Source organism: Macaca nemestrina, chromosome 8 (assembly GCF_043159975.1).
Source record: "Macaca nemestrina isolate mMacNem1 chromosome 8, mMacNem.hap1, whole genome shotgun sequence".
NCBI lineage: Eukaryota > Metazoa > Chordata > Mammalia > Primates > Cercopithecidae > Macaca > Macaca nemestrina.
The window spans coordinates 150474060-150496895 of NC_092132.1; the positions used below are offsets into that span (position 1 = coordinate 150474060).

General features: G+C 42.5%; 1 protein-coding gene across 2 annotated transcripts in view; it reads left to right on the plus strand.

The window, feature by feature from the left end:
• LOC139355625 (CUB and Sushi multiple domains 1) overlaps positions 1-22836 on the plus strand; it is a 2038620-nt gene that overhangs the window by 1323551 nt on the left and 692233 nt on the right. The gene's annotated exons all lie outside the window — the stretch shown is intronic.

Genomic DNA, 22836 nt, shown 5'->3' on the forward strand with positions numbered 1-22836 from the left:
TTATTACATCTGTTTTTAATATAATTGATTTCTCTTGAAGTTTATATAATCTAAATATTTAAAACTGAAATAGTAGCAGACCTACACATGTTTTGAACATTGACGATCAGCTCTCCACACTCTGGTACCAGCACACCCTGAATTGTTCATGCTTTCTGAGCTATGGTTGCTAGAATGCAAGAGTGGGTTCTAAATGCTGACACTCACTACAACTGAAAAAGGGGAAGGTCAGAAGCCATTAGGAGAACCGTAGGATTCTCAGACTATTTCTTAATTTATGGTTTAGACTCTTTGGTTTAATATAATGTGTAGGTGTTAAAAAAATCTTATGAGCAAATAGCAAATCAGGCCATCCTAGGTCAATTTCATCAAATTTATAAGATCCCTGTCCTTAAAGATATTTCACTCTAGACAACAAGATTACAAGAAGTAGACACCAGCTAAACCTTGAATGCTGCATCAACCTTTTAGAATAATACACTTTGAAAGTAAAATAAGATGTTGACTTTCTTAATTTGCTTCTTCAGTTAAATGAAACCTACTGTCTTTTGTGTTCTGAATTATTTTTCTTTAAGTATTGCAATATATTGAAACTAAACATGTATAGTCAAAAACTTTCTTTCAAAAATGACCAGCAGGCTAACAACACAGGACAGAGGAGATGGGAGTGGGTGCCCCCCATGAAAGTGTTAGAGGTGGTGACAGGTGAGTCAGTCTGCTTTTAAGTCATGGGTCAAGAACTGAAGTTCTAGGCTACAAGCCCAGGGCTGCCCTTTCCAATTTAACAGCACCCGAGCAAGGGGCCTGTTCTGTGTCCCAGGCAGCCTGTCGGTGCTGGGCATGCAACATGAATAAGACGAAGAGGCTCCCAAGGAGCTCACAGCACCTTAAAGCAGAGCAGAGGTTTGTGAAGCCTAAGTAGATGGTATATTAGGGTTATCTAAAGAGAACTCTCTCTCTCTTTCTCTCTCTCTCTCTCTCTATATATATATATATGTATAAAACCATTAGGATGTATTTAAGATCTATATGCTTCTGAGATATGAAAGTTTTCAGGCATTTTATGAAATTAAATACAACATAACATGTAAGAATTTCTACATAACGAATGTTAGCATTTATCAGTTGCCTGTGATGTGTCCAGGTACATTGTATTTACATTTATATTTATATAAATATAAAGGGGATATTTATGTATATATAAAGGGGAGTTCATTAGGTGTTAACTCACATGGTCACAAGGTCCCACAGTAGCCCGTCTGCAAGCTGAGGAGCAAGGAGAGCCAGTCCAATTCCCAAAACGGAAGAATTTGGAGTCCGATGCTGGAGGGCAGGAAGCATCCTGCACAGGAGAACGATGTAGGCTGGGAGGCTAGGCCAGTCTGACCTTTTCATGTTCTTCTGCCTGCTTTATATTCTCTGGCAGCTGATTAGAGGGTGCCCACCCAGATTAAGGGTAAGTCTGCCTTCCCCAGCCCATTGACTCAAATATTAATCTCCTTTGGCAGCACCCTCACAGACACACCCAGGATCAATACTTTGCATCCTTCAATCCAATCAAGTTGACACTCAGCATTAACCATCACAAATGGTGAGACACTAGGAACATTTCACTGCCTTTGACATAACTTATTTAGAAATGTATGCAATTGCACCTGAAAGCTTAAAATAATAAGGTATAAATTATATCCCTGGGTATGTTATTTAAAGTCTCAAACATATTCATTTCCTCAAATGTTAAGAAAGAAGAAGGAAAGGGGTGCTTGATCATCACCTGGGCCCCTCCTGTTTATCACTGACATCAACTGCTGTGTCCTGTTATCTGAATTGGCTGTTAGGGCTGCACCTGGATCCCTGAGATCTCTGATGGGTGTGTGTAGCCTCAGGCTTAGCCAGGTCTGGGCCCCTGCCCAGCTGGCCTTCCTCTTTACACCCACTTCCTATCATTGCGCCTCACAGAACAGGTGCTGGGCTAACGTCTGTTGATTAATAAATGATGTAACCGGTGGTTGAGTGAATAAATACCCAGCTTGTCTTCCCAGTCATGATTTTCTGTCCAGAAGGGTCTCATTCAGGCTACCTTTCTCTCCTCCTCCTGAAAACCTGAGGTTCCTGCATTCAAGATTCATTAACTTGGGACTTGTATTGTCAATATTTAGTAGAGGATAACTAATTATTGATGTTGAATGAATGAATGAACAGGTGCATCAGTGGAATCCCTCACTACAGGAACCCCCAGACTGGCCAGCCCAAGAAGCTCAAGGCCTTGGACACTCCCACCCAAGGTGGGCTCTGAAGCATGGGCCAGAGAAGGAAATAATTGCTCACGTGAAGAGGTGGCACAATGGCAAAGTGACAGATGAGAAAACACAGATGAGACATTTTCGCTCAAATTGATGCTCTATGCTACCTTATTTAGTGTCTTTGAATTTATGCTCCTAGCCTTACAATCAAAACATAACTTTATGCTCATTTATACATGCTTTCTTTGTTTCTAACCATTCTGCCCTTGAGGGATAATTACCTAATTTTTCTGTACATAACGGCTTCCACAAATATGTTTCTGGTGGGGTTATTCCTTAATTTTGAAGACAGGCGAAGGTAAATTCTAAAGGTATCAAGTCTGTTTAATGAAACAATTCCAGTGAAAGCACAGGATAGCCTGGTTGCTCAATGATTTCTCCCCATCTTTGCCTGCTTCTGACGCCTCTCGAAGAGCTGTGGTCAAGGGGATGTAACCGTTGCTTTGCCACCCGGATTAAGGCTCATAGCCGCCAGAGCAGTATAATTCTATAACTGTGTTCCTCCCATAACTTTACTTAACAGCAAATTGGCTAAGGCAACAAAGTGAGCAAAAACTGGAGTAGATACAGGACGTTCAGTATGGGTCTTCCCTAGCGTTGGCCCCTTCTGAGCTTCCAACTCATCCATCTCTGTCTCTAGACTTCGCCTCCTGGTTGATCCCCGGACACCTCAGACTGAGCTTCTGTATTGCACACTCTGTTCAGGATCCTCTCTTCTCCCCAGGGCTTGGTCTCTTTTGCATATTTTCTGTAGTAAGGACCATGCTTGATCCCCTTTGCATATTACCCGTGGTAAGGAGTAGGACCAAGATGTACAATGCCTAGTCAGACAAACTCTCTCCCTTCTCTTAATATCCCCCAAGCTCTACCATCTCTCCACCTGAATAAACACCACTCATCTCTTCGGCTTACACTGTAGCTGCCTGAGTTGTCTTAAAAATATATATTTAAAACAGAAGTTGGGTCTGGGGACTCCATCCAGCATGCACAGCCCAGGGCCTGTGTGGACGTGTCTCTCCTTCCTAATCCTCTCACTTCACATCTTCCTTTACACAAGGCCATCTTCGCAGGCTGGACTCATCACCCAGAATGAGATCCAGCAGTGGTGGAGGGATGTCACCTTTGCTATGTTTCTTTATTAGCAGGGAAGTGTATCTCAGAGGCCAGTCCCTCTGCGCACCCCTGGAGATCCCTTGTCTGCCAGAATTGTGTTCAACGCTCTCGCCCCGTTGCCCTCTAGCCCAGTGGTGGGATGACTGTGCCTGATTGAGACTGAACAAGACTCACCCTTGGGATGGGGACTTGGGGAGAAGCCAGTTTGCTCTGAGGTGCACAGACGCTCATATTGATCGGAATTGGGGCTCTGTTAGAAAGACGCAGGGAGGAAATGGGGGGGTGAGTTGGCACCAGTGGTGTCTCCGCAGCATACAGAGTCTTTGATGATCTGGCCTTGGCCGCTTCCACTCACTGCCATTTCACAATTGAACATTCAGACACTCCAGGATGCCTGCTGTTCGTGAATTTGCCCTGGGTCTTCTGTTTCTATGATTTTCCACAAGACACTTGCTCCCTAAAGGATGCTTTTCAGAACTCTTCCTTGCTTTTTCTAATGAGTAACTACTAATCCTCTACAGCTCAGTTCAGACATCACTGTGCCTGGACAACTGCTCTTCACCCGAAGGCCTGGGTTTCCAGAGCAACCCAAACAAGGAGGAGGACTCCTCTGTCACTCACAAAATCAACTCAGGTGTTTACGTTGTCTCCAAGGCCTTTCTCAGCCCAGTCCTCATGTCCTTCCTGACCTCATCTTAGCACCTCCCATCCCCCAGTTGGCTCCAGCCACCCTGGCCCTGCATTGTCTGCCAGGGCTCTCCTGCCCCAAAGCCTTGCCAATTTCTGCTATCCAAAAGCTCTTCCCCAAGATCTCCACACACCTCAATTTTCACTCCTCCAAGACCTTTCTCAAATGTCGCCCCACTGACATCCAACACAAGGGGACACCTGCCACCCCTTCACTCTCTTTTTATCTTTCCTTATTTTTCTCATAACCCTTATAATCTGACATATAGAGTGTATTACTATATGTTAATATAACGTAGGGACTATGATATATAATGCGTAGATGTATACCCATGTAGGGACTATAATATATAATGTGTAAATATATATAAATGTTTGCACCTTTGTCTCGTCATTAGAATGTGAGCTCCATAAAAACAGCCCCCCTTTTCCTCCCTCCCAAACTGATATATCCCTAATGCCTACAAGATTGCCTTGCTTGTACCGAGCACTTAGTAATTATTTAGAGAATGAAGGAATGAAAGGATCTGAGCATACTTCTAGCTTGTCACCTTCAGGGTTGTGCAATATTTATCTTTCTGCTAAAATCTGAGCTCTTACAATTAGACCAAAACCTTTTATTTCTCTATCACTTACACCTGGTAAAGCATGTGGACCATAGCAGGTGTATTCGTTCATTTTCATGCTGCTGATAAAGACTTACCTGAGACTGCATAATTTGTAAAGAAAAAGAGGTTTAATGGACTTACAGTTCCAGTGGCTGAGGAGGCCTCACAATCACGATGGAAGGCAAAAGGCACATCTTACATGGCAGCAGACAAGAGAGAACGAGAGCCAAGGGAAAGGGGTTTCCCCTTATAAAGACATCAGATTGCATGAGACTTATTCACTACCACGAGAACAGTATGGGAGAAACCGCCCCCATGGTTCATCTGTCTCCCATCAGGTTCCTCCCACAACACATGGGAATTATGGGAGCTACAATTCAAGCTGAGATTTGGGTGGGGACACAGCCAAACCATATCAGGGAGCATTCAAAAAAGGCTTGCTGAAAGAATAGACGATGCGTGGATCCTGGCCCTGTGCATGTGAACAGCAAAGATCAATCCTGATTCAGTATTTCTGTCTAATTATTTTAGCAAGTATACATTAAAATCAGATATTTTCAAACCTATGATCAATTCCTTGAACTCTACTGAATATGTAATTTTAAACGGGCAGGTTGCTTTTGAAGCATATTCTTCACATCAGTTCTCACAATCTAGAGACTAAAAAAGATGAGGCAAGACCTGTGAGGAATAGAGACGGAAAGTCTCACCAGTGTGGTGGGGAAAACAACAAGAAAAGCCCAGCATCAGGCCAAGCGTGGTGGCTCACACCTGTAATCCCAGCATTTTGGGAGGCCGAGGCAGGTAGATCACCTGAGGTCAGAAGTTCAAGACCAACCTGGCCAACATGGTAAAACACTGTATCTACTCAAAATACAAAAATACAAAAATTCGCCAGGCGTGGTGGTGCCTGTAATTCCAGCTACTCAGGGGAGCATGAGGCAGGAGGAGGCTGAGGCAGGAAAATCACTTGAACATGGCAGGTGGAGGTTGCAGTGAGTGAGACTGTTCCACTGTACTTCAGCCTAGGTTACAGAGTGAGACTCCTAAGCCCTGGGTTGATCATTCAAAAGATTCCTAGGGGTGCTCTGAGAAATAGCCCCAGCTTCAAGCTACTGCCTTGGATAAACACCTTCCTATATTTTAATGACTTTAATTCACTTGAGATAAGATCTGTAGCCTTGGTTTCACATTTCCTGAGATTTATCTTTGTGTTTGTCCCATTAAGTGGAATTTTTCAATATTTCTCCCCGGGATTATTTAGAACCCTGCTGAGTCAATTACTTGGTTAATAATAAGTGGGATAATAAGGAATTGAGATACTGATTATTTTCCTGACAAATATATCTATCTTTGAGACAGAGTCTCGCTCTGTCACCCAGGCTGGAGTGCGGTAGCGTGATCTTGGCTCACTGCAACCTCCATCTCCCGGGTTCAAGTGATTCTTGTGCCTCAGCTTCTCAAATAGCTGGGATTACAGGTGCATGACACCATACCTGGCTAATTTTTGTATTTGTAGTAGGGATGGGGTTTTGCCATATTGGCCAGGCTGGTCTCAAACTCCTTACCTCAGGCCATCCGCCCACCTCAGCCTCCCAATGTGCTGGGATTACAGGAATTACAGATGTGAGCCACTGCGCCCAGCCGACAAATTATATTTTATTTAGCAAAACAATATATCAGTAAAAGATGCAAATACCTAATATTATACCAGTACTTTTATCTCATTGGTCAATGTTCAGGATATAAAATTCCTAATCACCTAAAACATTCTTATTATAAGCATTGTTAACCTCTTAGGTTATGTATATTTCTTGAATGTCATGGAAACATCAGAGAAATTGGTAGTTTATATATAATTATATTAATTATGTTACATTAATAATATATATCAAATATACATATAAAATAAGAAAGTCACTTTTAAAGAATATATTGAAGTCTTCGATGCACAGAGACAAAATGAAACCCTGAGAAAATGTGATGTATTTTTTGGAATTTCGGACATTGAAATTCTGTCTGAATTGTTTACGATGTCTGGCTTTACTGCTAAACTCTTAGCTATTTTAATGTTGATGCTCTTGATAGCTTTGTGTACCGTTTTAGCAGTATTGGAATATGCTCTTTATTTTAAATGTTAACCTGGACATCTTCGTTAGATATTTTTATTCAACATCCTGATGAGATGATGGGGCCAGCTCTTTACAGCTTCTTGATGCAAAAGCAATGAGAAAAGGTGCTCCTGATCTTGGTGGCATCTTTGAAATGGTGTGGAGACAGAGGACGATACAAGGCAGAGGAAAATTCCTCACTGTATTTGCTTTTCCTTTTATGAGGAAAAACTCGTGCTCTTGACCCACCATCTGCACACAATCCCGAAGGATATTTTACATGTTCTGTGCATGATTAACACTGAGCTGTCTGTGCTTTCTGACCAACTTTCACTTTGCCCAGAATAACATGGTTTTGGAAGCGAACTGATCCAGGTTATTGAAGTGAACCAGGGGCAGAAAATGCTTCACTGTATGAAGTCCAATATTTTAATTTTAAGATTTAAAAACTTAAGCCATCCAATGGTTGAAAATTTACAATGAGATTTAGTAATGTTTGAACAAAGCCTTGGTTCTGTGAACCCCAAATATCTGAAATAGGTCTCGGTTAATTTAGAAAGTTTATTTTCACAAGGTTGAGGAGGCGCAGAAGGTCCTGACAACATGTGCCCCAGGTGGTCGGAGCACAGTTTGGTTTTACACATTTTAGGGAGACATGAGACATCAATCAGCGTACGTGAGGTGAACATTGGTTCGGTCCAGAAAGGCCAGACAATTCAAAGCAAAGGTGGGCGGAACAACTGGAAGCAGGGAGAGGGTTTTCAGGTCATAGGTAGATAAGAGGCAAATGATTGCATTCTTTTGAGTTTCTGATTAGCCTCTCCAAAGAAGGCAATCAGATATGCGTTTATCTCAGTGAGCAGAGGGGTGACTTTGAGTAGAGTGGGAGGCGGGTTAGCCCCAAGCAATTTCCAGCTTGACTTTTGCCTTTAGCTCAGTGACGTCCCTGTGGCTATCCATTCGATGTCTGAATCTCTCAGTTGTCTTGAGTCCTTCCTATCCACACGCCTTACAAGCGCTCAGGGAAATTTACTGAAGCGCCCCTTGATAAAGTCAAACTTGCCATGTTCCAAACAGAACGCACCATCCCTACCTCTGAAAAACATGTTGTACTGCCCAAATCCCACCCTGTCTGTCAGTAGTATCAGCACTCTCTCACTTCCATGGAGAATGGCCTCTTCAACTCTTTGTTTAAAAATATATTTATTATTCACACTTTCTCTGTGCTGGGGATGTAAATACACCGGTCTTTCTTCCTTTGCCTCTCCTGAGGCCCCCACTGCTTCAGGTCCTCATCGCAGGCAGTTCTGTGGTGCTCTGACCTTGCTTACATCTCCATTTTCCTTTATTCCCACTGCCAGACAAATGACGTAGAGTCTTTATTTATTTATTTATTTTACTTTAAGTTCTGGGATACATGTGCAGAACGTGCAGGTTTGTTACATAGGTATACATGTGCCATGGTGGTTTGCTGTACCTATCAACCCATCATCTAGGTTTTAAGCCCCTCAGGCATTAGGTGTTTGTCCTAATGCTCTCCCACTTCTTTCCCCCCACCCACCGACAGGCCCTGGTGTGTGATGTTCCCCTCCCTGTGTCCATGAGTTCTCATTGTTCAACTCCCACTTACAAGCGAGAACATGCGTGTTTGGTTTTCCGTTCCTGTGTTAGTTTGCTGATAATGATGGCTTCCAGCTTCATCCACGTCCCTGCAAAGGACATGAACTCATCCCTTTTCATGACTGCATAAAAAACGGTGTACTCAACCATTGTGGAAGACAGTGTGGTGATTCCGCAAGGATCTAGAACCAGAAACACCATTTGACCCAGTGATCCCATTACCGGTATATACCCAAAGGATTATAAATCATTCTACTATAAAGACACATGCACACATATGTTTATTGAAGCCCTATTTACAATAGCAAAGACTTGGAACCAACCCAAATGCCCATCAATGACAGACTGGATAAAGAAGATGTGGCGTGGAGTCTTGACATTCCTATATTTAAGTTAGGGAGGATGGAAAGGAGAGGAGGAGCAGGGAGAGAGAGGTTTTAAGTAACCATTTAACTGTTTAAAACATTTTACAGGTCATTTTGCACACTAGTGACAATGAGACAGAAAATACAAATGCTCCCATCTGGGGTTGAGCATAGTTGAACATACTGTGTTTTACTAAACCCACTGTTAATTCAAGGGTAATTTTGTCTGTTTACAACTTTACCTTGGTGAGCTCTCTCTATGGCCTAACTCTGTTGTGAGGATGAAACATCCTGGCGTTCCACGAATGTCCCTTTGAGCATGTTCCTTCTCTGTTTCCACACAACTACTGAGCAGTTGCCTTTCGTGTTTTCTACGACTTCGAGTAAAAATCTGCTTTCTCTGTCAAGGTCTGCATAGCTCCTCTCTCCCACAGCCTCTGGATGTCCCGTTCTCATTTTCTCTCTTCACTCAATCTTACTCCTTCTTTCTATAAATGTACTGTCTTCTTCCATCTTCCTGTATAAATCCTACGTGTCCTTTAACACCAATCTAAAGGGTGGCTTGTTTGTTGTGATACAAGAAAAACTTCATCTGAATTAAAAGAGTTTGCCGGTCGTGGCTCACGCCTGTCATCCCAGCACTTTGGGAGGCCAAGGCAGGCGAATCATTTGAGGTCAAGAGTTCGAGATCAGCCTGACCAACCTGGTGAAACCCCATTTCTACTAAAAATACAAAAATGGGTGAAACCCCATTTCTACTAAAAATACAAAAATGGGTGAAACCTCATTTCTGCTAAAAATACAAAAAACTGGGCGAGATGGTGGGTACCTGTAATCCCAGCTACTCGGGAGGCTGAGGCAGGAGAATCACTTGAACCTGGGAAGTGGAGGTTTCAGTGAGCCAAGATTGTGCGGCTGCACTCCAGCCTGGGTGACAAAGCAAGACTCATTCTCAAAAAAAACCAAAAAAAAAAAAAAAACCAAAAAAAAATTAAAGGAGTTTAATTGAGCAATGAACAATTCGCAAATCAGGCAACCCCTAGATCACAGCAGATTCAGAGAGACTCCAGCACAGCCACGTGGTGGAAGAAGATTTATACACACAAAAAAGGAAGTGATGTACAGAAATCGGCAGTGAGGTGGAGAAACAGCTGGGTTGGTTACAGGTTGGGGTTTGCCTTATTTGAACACAGTTTGAACACTCAGCAGTGTATAAATGGTTGAAGTATGGCTGCTGGGACTGGCCAAGACTCAGCTATTGTTACAGGTGCATATTGCTAAGTTATGTTCTCAACCTTGTCTGCCTGTTCACCTAGTTGCAGTTAGTTCATCCACAAGGCGTCATATATGGAAGTACAGGCCGGGCGCGGTGGCTCACGCCTGTAATCCCAGCACTTTGGGAGGCCGAGGCGGGTGGATCACGAGGTCAGGAGATCGAGACCACAGTGAAACCCCGTCTCTACTAAAAATGCAAAAAAATTAGCCGGGCGCGGTGGCGGCCCTGTAGTCCCAGCTACTCGGGAGGCTGAGGCAGGAGAATGGCGGGAACCCGGGAGGTGGAGCTTGCAGTGAGCTGAGATCCGGCCACTGCACTCCAGCCTGGATGGCAGAGCGAGACTCCGTCTCAAAAAAAAAAAAAAAAAAATGCAGAGTCCTCCTCAGGCCATATTTAGTTTGCTTTAACAGGTGGAGCCCGAATGTATTCTGGCATTTGTTTTCTCCTTCTCTGAGCATGTCAAGGCTTATTGGTGGCAAGAAGCAGCCACATACCTAGTAGCAGGTGATGCTGGGTGCTGGCGCTCACCTCTGCTCATCCCTCACCTCTGCTTCACACCTGTCAGTCTTGTGTGTGCACGACCTTAAGAAACTCCTACAGGAGCAGGCGTGTGTACAGAAGATCTGTCACAGAGTCTGAACAATTGAATTCCAAACCTGATCTAATCCTCATGCATTAAGAAAAAGTCCGTCAGGCGCAGTGGCTCACGCCTGTGATCCCAGCACTTTGGTGGGCTGAGGTGGGTGGATCATTTGAGGTCAGGAGTTCGACACCACCCTGACCAACATGGTGAAACCCTGTCTCTACTAAAAATATAAAAATGAGCCAGGTGTGGTGGCGGGCCCCTGTAATCTCAGCTACTCAGGAGGCTGAGGGAGGAGAATCGCTTGAACCTGGGAGTGAGCCGAGATTGCACCACTGCACTCCTGCCTGGAGTGCAGAGCCTTGCTTTGTCTCAAAATAAAAAAATAAAAAAATAAAAAGCCGCTTGATCTGAGCCCTAGCCCTAGTTAACATATAAATTCTTACTCCTGTGTTTGCTTGGATGATCAAACAACAATAAGAATTGCCAACATACGTGCATTACTTTTTCTGTGCTGGTCCCTGGGCAGATTGCTACTACTTTCAGTCCTGTAAATAATCCTGTGAGGTGGACATAGTTACCATCCCACTTCACAGATGAGGTCATGGAAAAACAGAGGCAAAGAATGTATACCAGATCCCACAGATAGTAAATGGCAGAGGATTCAAATGTAGATAATTGCTGGCTCCCAACCCCACACTCTAAACTACTACAGTATAATAGCCTCTCATTACAAATAAAATAATGCAGTTGAAAGTATTTTGCAAACTATAAAATGCCAGCCACATACATCATGATGATATCTTATTTCTGTTTTATACCTCATAGCACGTTGCGGAGCACAGGGACAGTATAGAATGAAACTTGGCGATTAGATACACATTGTTCAGAATGAGCAGTGTGTGAGTTGACTTTCTTCTTACAAGTTTGAAATTATTGCAATTCTTTTAGATTACACAATCAAGATACGTTGTTTCTTGGAAATTTCATCTTCATATTTTAGATTTATATGGCATTATTTCTCTAAAGCAGTTAAAATTTTATAGTCTATTCGGGAATGTCATTTTATGCCATATGATTTTACTTCCCAGTTCTATTGCATATTGAGAATTCAAGATCTTTACCAATATTTTTCATAGGGGTGTTGGGGGAATTAATATTACGGAGTCTAGAATTGATTTGAGCTTGTTTGGAAAGCCCATGTTGTTAACAAAAACAGCAGTATTTTCTTGTTATCTGCTTTGCCACATCGCCACTACCTTTCTTCTGTAGTGAGAAATCCCAAAGGGACCAACTCACAGGTTAATCATTTTTGCTAATATGATAACCCCCCCCCCAAAAAAAAGAACTAGGATCATCCCAGGACAGTTGGTAAAGAGAATAACAGTTTGACCTTGACCAAGTGAAAGGCATCTGCTTCTATGTTTCAGAGATTTGAAAACTAAACAGTGTCTCCGATAATTCTGCAATAATTCTAAACACGGAGACAGGTTACCTGTGTCTAAGTGAAAAATGTCATCAGTAGCTAGTAAACTAGATTGGCAAGCCCAAAATAAAAACTTATTTCTTTGTGACTATCACTACGTAATTTATCAAGAAGGTGGTCATCTCTGCAATTTAGTAGTCTTTGTTATCAAGTTCTCATAGGAATATATATACACATTTCACTTCCCTGGGCTTCCCTTGCTTTGCCTTAGAATACAACTTTGCTTTGTAGAAATGATTCCCTGAATCTGCAACAAGTTACATTTTATTTTAAGGATTTATGTGCTATCTATGTAAATTGTTCTGAAATAATTAGATTACCATTTCGGAAATTAGAACTAATTTCAGGTAGACACAATGGCACCGTGTTAATTAAATGACAATGCTCTGAAGACCTAGAAGTATTTTAGAACATACTATAAATATTAGGTCATTCCTAGCATATGAAAGTTATATTTTAAATATGCATTATTTATTTGGTAGGTCAAGAATGGAATTATTAATTGAAATAGCAAGACGGGAGGCATTCAAAACAATCCCCTGGAATTAAGAGAAAATCTTCAAGGTTATCAACAATAATTCAAACACAATTGTTAGAAAGCTTTATTTTTATATTTTTATGTTTTGAGATGTAGTCTCACTCTGTCACCTAGGCTGAAGTGCAGTGGCACGATCTCGGCTCACTGCAACCTCAGCCTCCTGGGTTCAAGCGATTCTCCTGCCTCAGCCTCCTGAGTAGCTGGGATTACAGGTGCCCGTCACCAAGCCCAACTAATTTTTCTATTTTTAGTAGAAATGGGATTTTGTCATGTTGGCCAAGCTGGTCTCAAACTCCTGACCTCAAGTGATCCACCTGCCTCCGCCTCCCAAAGTGCTGGGATTATAGGCATGAGACACCACGCCCAGCCAAGAAAACTTTAAATTAAAAGAAAATTATATATATATATATATATATATATGTGTATATATGTGTGTGTGTGTATATATATGTATATGATGAGTGTGTGCTCATTAAAACATTACTAACATTTACTTTTAAGATTGGGATGATGTACAAATAAAAAGAGTAATTCTTATTAAAAAGAAGTATTTACAGTTGAGTAGTGATTTAAGTAAATCTATATGCTAAATCCATTGTTTATATACAAATACAATCATTGATAAGAAAAAAATACATTTCACTCCAATGCCTATTCCATGTGTTTATCTTCTATTTTCCATTAAGTGAGTATCATATTTGAATAAAGTTTACATAGAAAACTGTATCTTCTGGAGTTACATTCTAAGAGAGATAACCTGCTCTTTTTTATTTGAGAATAGTAATGTTGCTAGCATTGTGATAATTAGTGCTGAATGCTTCTGTGCTGACACTGTGTTATGCTCTGAGTATTTCAAGATGCGAAATCAAATTTTCCTTCTCCAAATCCCAGACTTCTCTTTATAGAATATATTTGATGTATTTACCATTAATCAACAATGATGTATGGTCCCTCTCTGTCAAAAAAAGGAAAGAGAAAAATTTGCAAAGAAGGTACAGTATAAGTTGCAAGAGGACTTTTGTTTATAGTTTCTTTATTATTATTATTATACGTTAAGTTCTGGGGTACATGTGCAGAATGTGCAGGTTTGTTACATAGGGAAATGTGTGCCATGGTGGTTTGCTGCACCCATCAACCCATCATCTACATTAGGTATTTCTCCTAATGCTACCCTGCCCCTAGCCCCCCATCCCCTGATAGGCCCCGGTGTGTAATGTTCCCCTCCCTGTGTCCATGTGTTCTCATTGTTGAACTTCCACTTAAGAGTGAGAACATGCAGTGTTTAGTTTTCTGTTCTTGTGTTTGCTGAGAATGATGGTTTCCAGCATCATCCATGTCCCTGCAAAGGACATGAACTCACCCTTTTTTATGGCCGCATAGTATTCCATGGTGTATATGTGCCACATTTTCTTTATCCAGTCTATCATTGATGGGCATTTGGGTTGGTTCCAAGTCATTTTCTTAGCTCACACCTGCTGCCTGAGAGCTTTGATACCATACAGTTTTATAGTTTCATTGTAGAAATCTTTTACTTCTTGGTGAGGTATATTCTTAGGTATCTTATCTTATTTGTAGCTATTGTAAATGGGATTGGTGTTTCTTTTCAAATTGTTCACTGTTGTTGTATAGAAATGCTGTTGCTTTTTGTATGTTGGTTATACCCCAAGGCATAATGAAATGATGTATACATAGATCCTGCAGCATCTTCCTGTAGGATGCACATTTACTTTTTTTTGTAGCCAAATGCTAGGGTCAGATGATACCATATTCTTCAGTGACAGTGTCCAGTGCAGCAACTGGATAGTGGACTCTCTCCAGAAGAGAGTCTATCCCCAGAATGCCCTGGCAGACGCTTTCCTGTATGTCTCATTAGCCATGAGTGGGTCACATGCCCATGTCCTAAAATTCACTGGTTGGCTTGCAAAGTGAGTCTGTGATTTTTAAAGGCTTTTTTTTTTTTTTTAATGGAGTCTTGCTCTGTTGCCCAGGCTGCAGTGCAGTGGTGTGATCTTGGCTCACTGCCACCTCTGCTGTCCAGGTTCAAGCTATTCCCTTGCCTCAGCCTCCTGAACAGCTGGGACTACAGGGGTGCCCACCATGGCCGGCTAATCTTTGTGTTTTTAGTAGAGATGGGGTTTCACCATGTTAGCCAGGCTGTTCTCGAACTCCTGACCTCATGATCTGCCCTCCTCGGCCTCCCAAAGTGCTGGGATTACAGGCATGAGCCACTGTGCCCGGCCTAAAGCCTTTGTAATGGAAAGACAGCTGCACCAGCAAGGAAGAAAGCAGAGAAAAGGCTTCCTAAGGAAGCTCCTCTCCCATTTCGTGTTCTCATTTGAGCATCTCTCTGTTATTTTGGGGATTAGGAGAGTGAGGACTGCAGTATTGCATAATGAATGCTTCAGATGCAGATTTCTCTCCACCAAAGGCCATCTTTTTACTCTTACAGAGATAAGAAATGCTGTGTATAGGTGATGCACTGAGAGAAAAAAAAAAAAAAGAGAAAGAAAGAAAAAGCATGTGTCCTCTATCAAATAAACGCCAGCGCTAGAAAACTTTTCTAGAAAAGTAGTGCTATACCTTTCTCCTTAAGCTTCTGAGAGAGTATGTCCTGTGTTGAGTAAACTCCGCTTTGCTTTTCTCCTTTCCTTCCTGTTTACCTGGGTCCCCCACGCGGTTATGTCTAACAGCGGCTTCTGAATAGCTCTGATAGGAGACGCTCTCACTCGAGCTGTACATACAGCACTTCCTAACGAGCCTTTCCCGCACTGAGTCCACTGCACACCCCGTGATCTTCTGGTAACATCTGTGTGTGGCAGGGGTGCTGGGCATTATTGGAAATATATCTCATGTCATTTCCCCCAGAGAGATGTCCATTTGTGCTGAATAAAACATATTTCACCAGCCCTTTCAGGGAAAGGGGTTCTGGGCGGGGTGAGACAGGAACCAGAGTCTCTGGAGGGCTCCAATCCTTCTCCTCATTCCTGGCATCACAGGGATTAAGGTCATGCATGTTCTATTCTCTCCACAGATGAAGTCTGGCAGGTCTTCCCTCAACTAGTCTTTGGGTCAGTCCTGAAAATGTTGGAAGCCTTTTCTTTCTTGCTATTAGATTCTACCTTTCTTGCCTCCTACAGCCATAGCTAATTTCCCAATGAGCACGTTTGTGCTGAATTGTAAATCATTTAGAATGGGTGAATATACAGTAGCGGAAGATTTTTTTTTTTTTAAACACAACCTCCATTGAGTCATCTTGCAGGCTCAGCTGACTTGCAGCCCTGCCTGAGGCGCCTGGTGGGACGGGCGCTCACCACTGGGGGCTCTTTCCTGGTACCTCACACAGTTGGGTTTCCCAGCAGGTGCACTGTGCACTCGTCCTGAGCTGGCTGTGTTTATGCCAAACCTATTTCTGATACTGTCATTTGTCATTATAATTATGTAGAGTAATAAAATATGCTATAAACTAATGAAATGTTATTTTAAAAGAGTTGGTGTGACTATATAATAATAGTGAAAAATGAAAATCACTGCCCAATTAGCTATATAGGGAAGATGACAGTAAACAATGTGGGATTTTTTTTTTTTTTTTTTTTTTTTTTTTTAGGAATAGAAGGATCACACACAAACATAGCCTTCATGTTCATGGGTCTTAAATTCTTGCCTTATTTTATAGTAACCAAAACCTTGACGTTTTAGATGATCATTAAAAATTGGTTTTGACCAAAAATAATCTGTGTTCCCTGTGGAGCAAACTCAAAAGCAAGAGATTTAGGTCTATAGCTAAAGCTTGGAAAATTAATGTCTATTTTCATATTTTGAATGAAAATAAACTGGTTAAAAAAAGCATTTTTTATTTCCCTCTTTAACTGATATATGTTAATTAAATTTAAAAAGTCGAGGGTTATTGCTGTCTCCCTTTCTTCACACCTGGCATTTTCAGTTTGAGATGCATCAGGCTCCGGAAAGCAGGAAGTGCCATGTGAGATGCTCCCTGCCTCAACTGTGTGGTTGAGCTCCTGTCTCCCAGTCTGTTGCAGAACTGGCAGGGCGGAGTGTGGGTGGCAGCAGGTGATGTGTTCTGTGGATCCTGGATGCCATGGTAGCCCTGAGGCAGCTGGTAGACCCAGCGGGAACACTCAGTCCTACTCTGTTCAGCTCAAGCCCTGGAGCACTTCATCGCCTGCAGAGATGCCCGATGTGTCCCTGTGCTGGCTCTGACCCGAAACCCCGAAACCCAGCCAGTCTTACTTAGGATTTCACAAATGGAGCTCCCACACGCAGCAAATCAAAGACTGGCCTGCTTTGAAAAACATAAGGGAGGTCTTTGAGTTTGTAGACGATTTTTTCTTCCCCTAAACTCTCCATGTAATCATGACAATTTCTTATTTGTAAGTTCTCCTAACAGTGTGGATTTAGGTATCTTTCCTCTTGATTTTTAAAAGCTCCGGTGTCCCCTCTTCCTATACCATTTTCTTTTCCCTGTGCACACAGGCACATGGACTGCACCAACATGCACTTTACGTCTCTGCTATTTATACGCAGTCTAAAACTGATTTCAACGTGACATCAAAATTCTCAAACCATACTGTGAATTATTACATAATTTTATGAATCTTTGTATTTCTATTATACTTAAATTTTGACTAAGAACGTCATTTTAAATAAGACCCTGAAAACCAAGGTTTGCATACAATTCAGTCACACTGAAGGTAAATATTAATGCATTGCTGAGAACAATGTGTTCAGCGATGTGTGTGTGCACGCAGGGTGTCCTGTGAAGATGAGGGGTGGTAACACTGTTTCCCGACAACACCCACGACCCTAACAGGAAAGAGACATTATTACAGTGATTTCTGCCTAACTGGATGTTATACACTTGGCCCCTCCAAGCAGTGACATTTGCTTTTTCACATCAATGATCCAAGTTCAAATCATATTTTCTATGTGACAACAGTAGGCTGTCATGGGTGAAATGAAACTTGTCAGTTTCAGACACAAGAGCAAGTGCTGACTTTTAACACTGACGCTGTCAGGATTAAGACAGTCATTTATGGGAATGAGAATGAAGATAAATATATAATTAAATCTATCAAATATGTGTTGGTCATTAAACTTGGGTCACGAGTTAGGTATATGTCATTCTGGGGACCCTAGTGTGTAACAGCAATGTGACGTGGCCGATCCTTCACTGCAGTCCTCACTCCTCAAAGGAGGCTTCTACCACTGCCAGGACTTGGGCTGTAAAAAGTTGGCCCTTATCAAGCTTCGTGGTCTAAAGGAGGAATGGTTTAGAATCCCTGTAACTGGCCAGGCAGGGTGGCTCACACCCGTAATCCCAGCACTTTGGGAGGCTGAGGTGCACTGATCACTTGAGTTCAGGAGTTCGAGACCAGCTTGGTCAACATGGCGAAACCCCAGGTCTACTAAAACTACGAAAAATAGTCAGGTGTGGTGTTGGGTACCTATAATCCCAGCTACTGGGGAGGCTGAGGCAGGAGTATCATTTGAACCCAGGAAGCGGAAGTTGCAATGAGCCGAGATCATGCCTCTGCAGTCCAGCCTGGACACCAAAAGTGAATCTCAAACAACAACAACAAAAACAAAAAAGAATCCCTATAACTTTATTTTTCTTTATTATTTTTCAGGCCATCCCTACCTTATCTCCTTGATATTTCTATGAGACAATATAAAAAATAAGAAAACTATGGAAATAATTACAATTTTAAATATATTTGTATATCTATATATTTAGACATATATGCGACTTGGAAAAATATGAATTTATAGGGTTTTCAATTAATAAAGTACATGCATGGAGCCTGCAAGCGTGACAGTGATGAATGAGTCTTTACTGAGTGCTGTTTTCTGATAGAAACATTTCTATGTCTTTTATTGGGTTCTAATATAATTTGAGTGGCATTAATAGTGCTGACAATGCTAATTATACTTTCAAGCAGTCAGAAGAAAATAGAGGGCTTTCAATCTTTAGTGGTGTTCATTTATTCATTCATTAGTTCATTCATTAAATATGTATTGAGTGCCGACTGTGTGCACCCTCTGGTCTAGGTTCTGGGAACACAGTAGTGAGCAAAACAAAATCTTGCCCCCAGGGACTTTATATTCCAGGTATATGTTTGGGCTGTGTCCCCAGCCAAATCTCACCTTGAACTGTAATAATCCCCACTTGTCAAGGGCGGGGTTAGTTGGAGATAATTGAATCACGTGGGCAGTTTCCCCCACACTGTTCTTGTGGTAGTGAATAAGTCTCACGGGATCTGATGGTTCCATAAATGGGAGTTCCCTTGCACAAGCTCCTTTGCCTGCCACCATGTAAGACATGCTTTTGCTTCTCCTTTGGCCTCTGCCAAGATTGTGAGGCCTCCCCAGCCATGCTGCACTGCGAGTCCATTAATCCCCTCCCTTTATAAAATACCCAGTCTCAGGTATGCCTTTATTAGCAGCAAGAGAATGAACTAATGCGTCCAGTGTGTTTGGGAAGGAGACAGAAACAAATAAGTCAATGCATATATGATGGTGGTAAGAGCTCCGATGGTGGTAAGAGCTCTGATGGTGGTAAGAGCTCCGATGGTGGTAAGAGCTCTGATGGTGGTTAAGTGTGCTGATGGTGGTAAGAGCTCCAATGGTGGTAAGCGTGCTGATGGTGGTAAGAGCTCCGATGGTGGTTAAGCGTGCTGATAGTGGTGAGCGTGTTGATGGTGGTAAGAGCTCCAATGGTGGTAAGCGTGCTGATGGTGGTAAGAGCTCCGATGGTGGTTAAGCGTGCTGATAGTGGTGAGCGTGCTGATGGTGGTAAGAGCTCCAATGGTGGTAAGCGTGCTGATGGTGGTAAGAGCTCCAATGGTGCTTAAGCGTGCTGATAGTGGTAAGAGCTCCGATAGCGGTTAAGCGTGCTGATGGTGGTAAGAGCTCCAATGGCGGTTAAGGGTGCTGATGGTGGTAAGCGTGCTGATGGTGGTAAGCGTGCTGATGGTGGTAAGAGCTCCAATGGTGGTTAAGCGTGCTGATGGTGGTAAGAGCTCTGATGGTGGTTAAGCATGCTGATGGTGGTAAGCGTGCTGATGGTGGTAAGAGCTCTGATGGTGGTTAAGCGTGCTGATGGTGGTAAGTGTGCTGATGGTGGTAAGAGCTCCAATGGTGGTTAAGCATGCTGATGGTGGTAAGAGCTCCAATGGTGGTTAAGCGTGCTGATAGTGGTAAGAGCTCTGATGGTGGTTAAGCATGCTGATGGTGGTTAAGTGTGCTGATGATGGTAAGAGCTCCAGTGGTGGTTAAGCATGCTGATGGTGGTAAGAGTTCTGATGGTGGTAAGCATGCTGATGGTGGTAAGAGCTCTGATGGTGGTAGGCGCTCTGATGGTAGTAAGCACTCTGATGATGGTAGGTGCTCTGATGGTAGTAAGCACTCTGATGGTGGTAGGTGCTCTGATGGTAGTAAGCACTCTGATGGTGGTAAGCACTCTAATGGTGGTAAGCGTTCTGATGGTAGGAAGCACTCTGATGGTGGTAGGCACTCTGATGGTGGTAAACATTCTGATGGTGGTAGGCGCTCTGATGGTGGTAAACACTCTGATGGTGGTAGGCACTGTGATGGTGGTAGGTGCTCTGACAGTGGTAGGTGCCCTGATTGTGGTAAGTGCTCTGATGGTGGTAAGCGCTCTGATGGTGGTAAGCGCTCTGATGGTGGTAGGCATTCTGATGGTGGTAAGCACTCTGATGGTAGTAAGTATGATGATGGTAGTAAGCACTCTGATGGTGGTAAGCACTCTGATGGTAGTAAGCACTCTGATGGTAGTACGTGCTCTGATGGTGGTAAGCACTCTGATTGTGGTAGGGATTCTGATGGTGGTAAGTGCTCTGATGGTAGTAAGTACAGTGATGGTACTAAGTACTCTGGTGGTGGTAACTGCACTGATGGTGGTAGGAGCTCTGATGGTGGTAAGCACTCTGATGGTGGTAGGTGCTCTGATGGTGGTAAGCACTCTGGTGGTAGTAAGCACTCTGGTGGTGGTAAGCACTCTGATGGTAGTAAGCACTCTGGTGGTGGTAAGCATTCTGATGGTGGTAAGCACTCTGATGGTAGTAAGTACGGTCATGGTAGTAAGCACTCTGATGGTGGTAAGCACTCTGGTGGTAGTAAGTACGGTGATGGTAGTAAGTGCGCTGTTGGTGGTAAGCTCTCTGAAGTAAAATAGAGCAGATGAGAAGGACAATGAGTGCAGGGTGGAAATGGTCATTCTAGCGTTCTAGATGTGGTGGCTAGCCAAGACCTCATTAATACCATGACATCGGACGAGAGCTCTGGAAAAACTGAGGCCAGCTATGCAGATAAGTGGAGTAAGAGTGTTCCAGAAAGGGAAGTCAGAACGTGCGCAGGCCCTGAGGCATTGTGTGCTCAGCAAGTTCGAGGTACTCCATGAAGGGCCATGGCTTCCGCATTGTGAATGAAGGGGAGAGAGAAGACCTACGTGAAGTGTATGGGGGTGGGGACTAGATCTTGTCTGGTCCTATGAATGAATGTAAGGATTTGGGCTTTTACTCAAGGTGAAATGGAATCCTTTGAGGTGTTTCAAACAAAGGGGTGACACGATCTGTCTTATGTCTTTAAAGGATCATGTGAGCTGTGTTGAGAATACATTCCAGGGAACAGAGACAAGGGGAAAGTAGAAAGACTGGCAAGAAAGCTATTGCTATAATCAAGACAAGATTGGTGATAAATGGCCATTGTATGCACATATCTTGAATATAGAGCTCATGGGATATTCTGGTTGGTAAGCTGTAGGATGAAAAGAGTCAAGGCTGACTTCAAGGTTTTTGGTCTAAGGAACTAAAAGATAAAGCTGTTTACTTTAGGGAAATACAGTGGGCAAAGCAGGCTTGCAGGATCCGGGTGCGGGAGACCAGATGTCTGAGAAGAGGTTCAATATTCCGTAACATAGTGGGATATAAGAGTTTCACATGCAGGAGAGATGTCAGGATTGGAGATGGTATATCCGATGTTTGAAGCCATGAGAAAGGAATAAAGGGGAGGAACCTCTTTAGAAAAAATCACATTTATGCATTAGAAATGATGAAGTAGTCATTGAATTGAGTCTTTGATGCCCTTTCTATGTGAAGCCAACACTGATAACTTACCACTTTGAACAGTTCTCATAAAGTAATGGTATTCTCTTAAATGTCCACAACCAGGAACTCAATACATTCCTAGCAAGCATCACATGTACTTAGAATAACTAGCAGTATACAATGTGTAATAACAGAACAGAATCAAGGAAAGGAGCCTGAGTAGAGAATGAAGGCTCATTAGCCCCTGTTCCCCACAGCTAAGCTAAATTTAGTCTTAGAGCATAGTGAGTTATTCTATGAATTTTCCTGTTCATACTATTTATTTGTATGTATGACTTTTTGCCATGTCATAATTTGCCCTAATTAAAGCATGGTAACACATATAAATAAAGGTATACTCATCTTCCTAACTCAACTTGAAATTCTTTTTTTTTTCCTGAGAAGGAGTCTCACTCTGTCACCCAGGCTGGAGTGCGGTGGTGCCATCTCGGCTCACTGCAACATTTGCCTTCTGGGTTCAAGGTATTCTCCTGCCTCAGTCTCCCCATTAGCTGAGATTACAGGCACCCACCACTATGCCTGGCTAATTTTTGTGTTTTTAGTAGAGACGGGGTTTCATCATGTTGACCAGGCTAGTCTCGAACTCTTGACCTCAAGTGATCTGCCCACCTCGGCCTCCCAAAGTGCTGGGATTACAGGTGTGAGCCACCGTGCCTGACCTCATTTATCATTTTTTAACCTCTCCTAGCATTTAAGATTATTTCTTAAAAATAAGAATATGTAATATTAAGCAACATATGCCATGCACAAAGCCCTGGGCTAGATAGTATTCAAAAAATGGTGTACATAGGTTAAACATTGAGAAAACATCTAGCAAGGTATTCCAAAATCTGACCACTTATACTTACATTGTCATAAGACCACAATTTAGTATTAGTGATTTTAATATTATGGATGATGTTATGATTAGGTTTTGTGTCTCCACTCAAATCTCATCTTGAATTATAATCCACATAATCCCCTTAATCGTGACGTGTCAAGGGAGAGATGAGGTGGAGGTAAT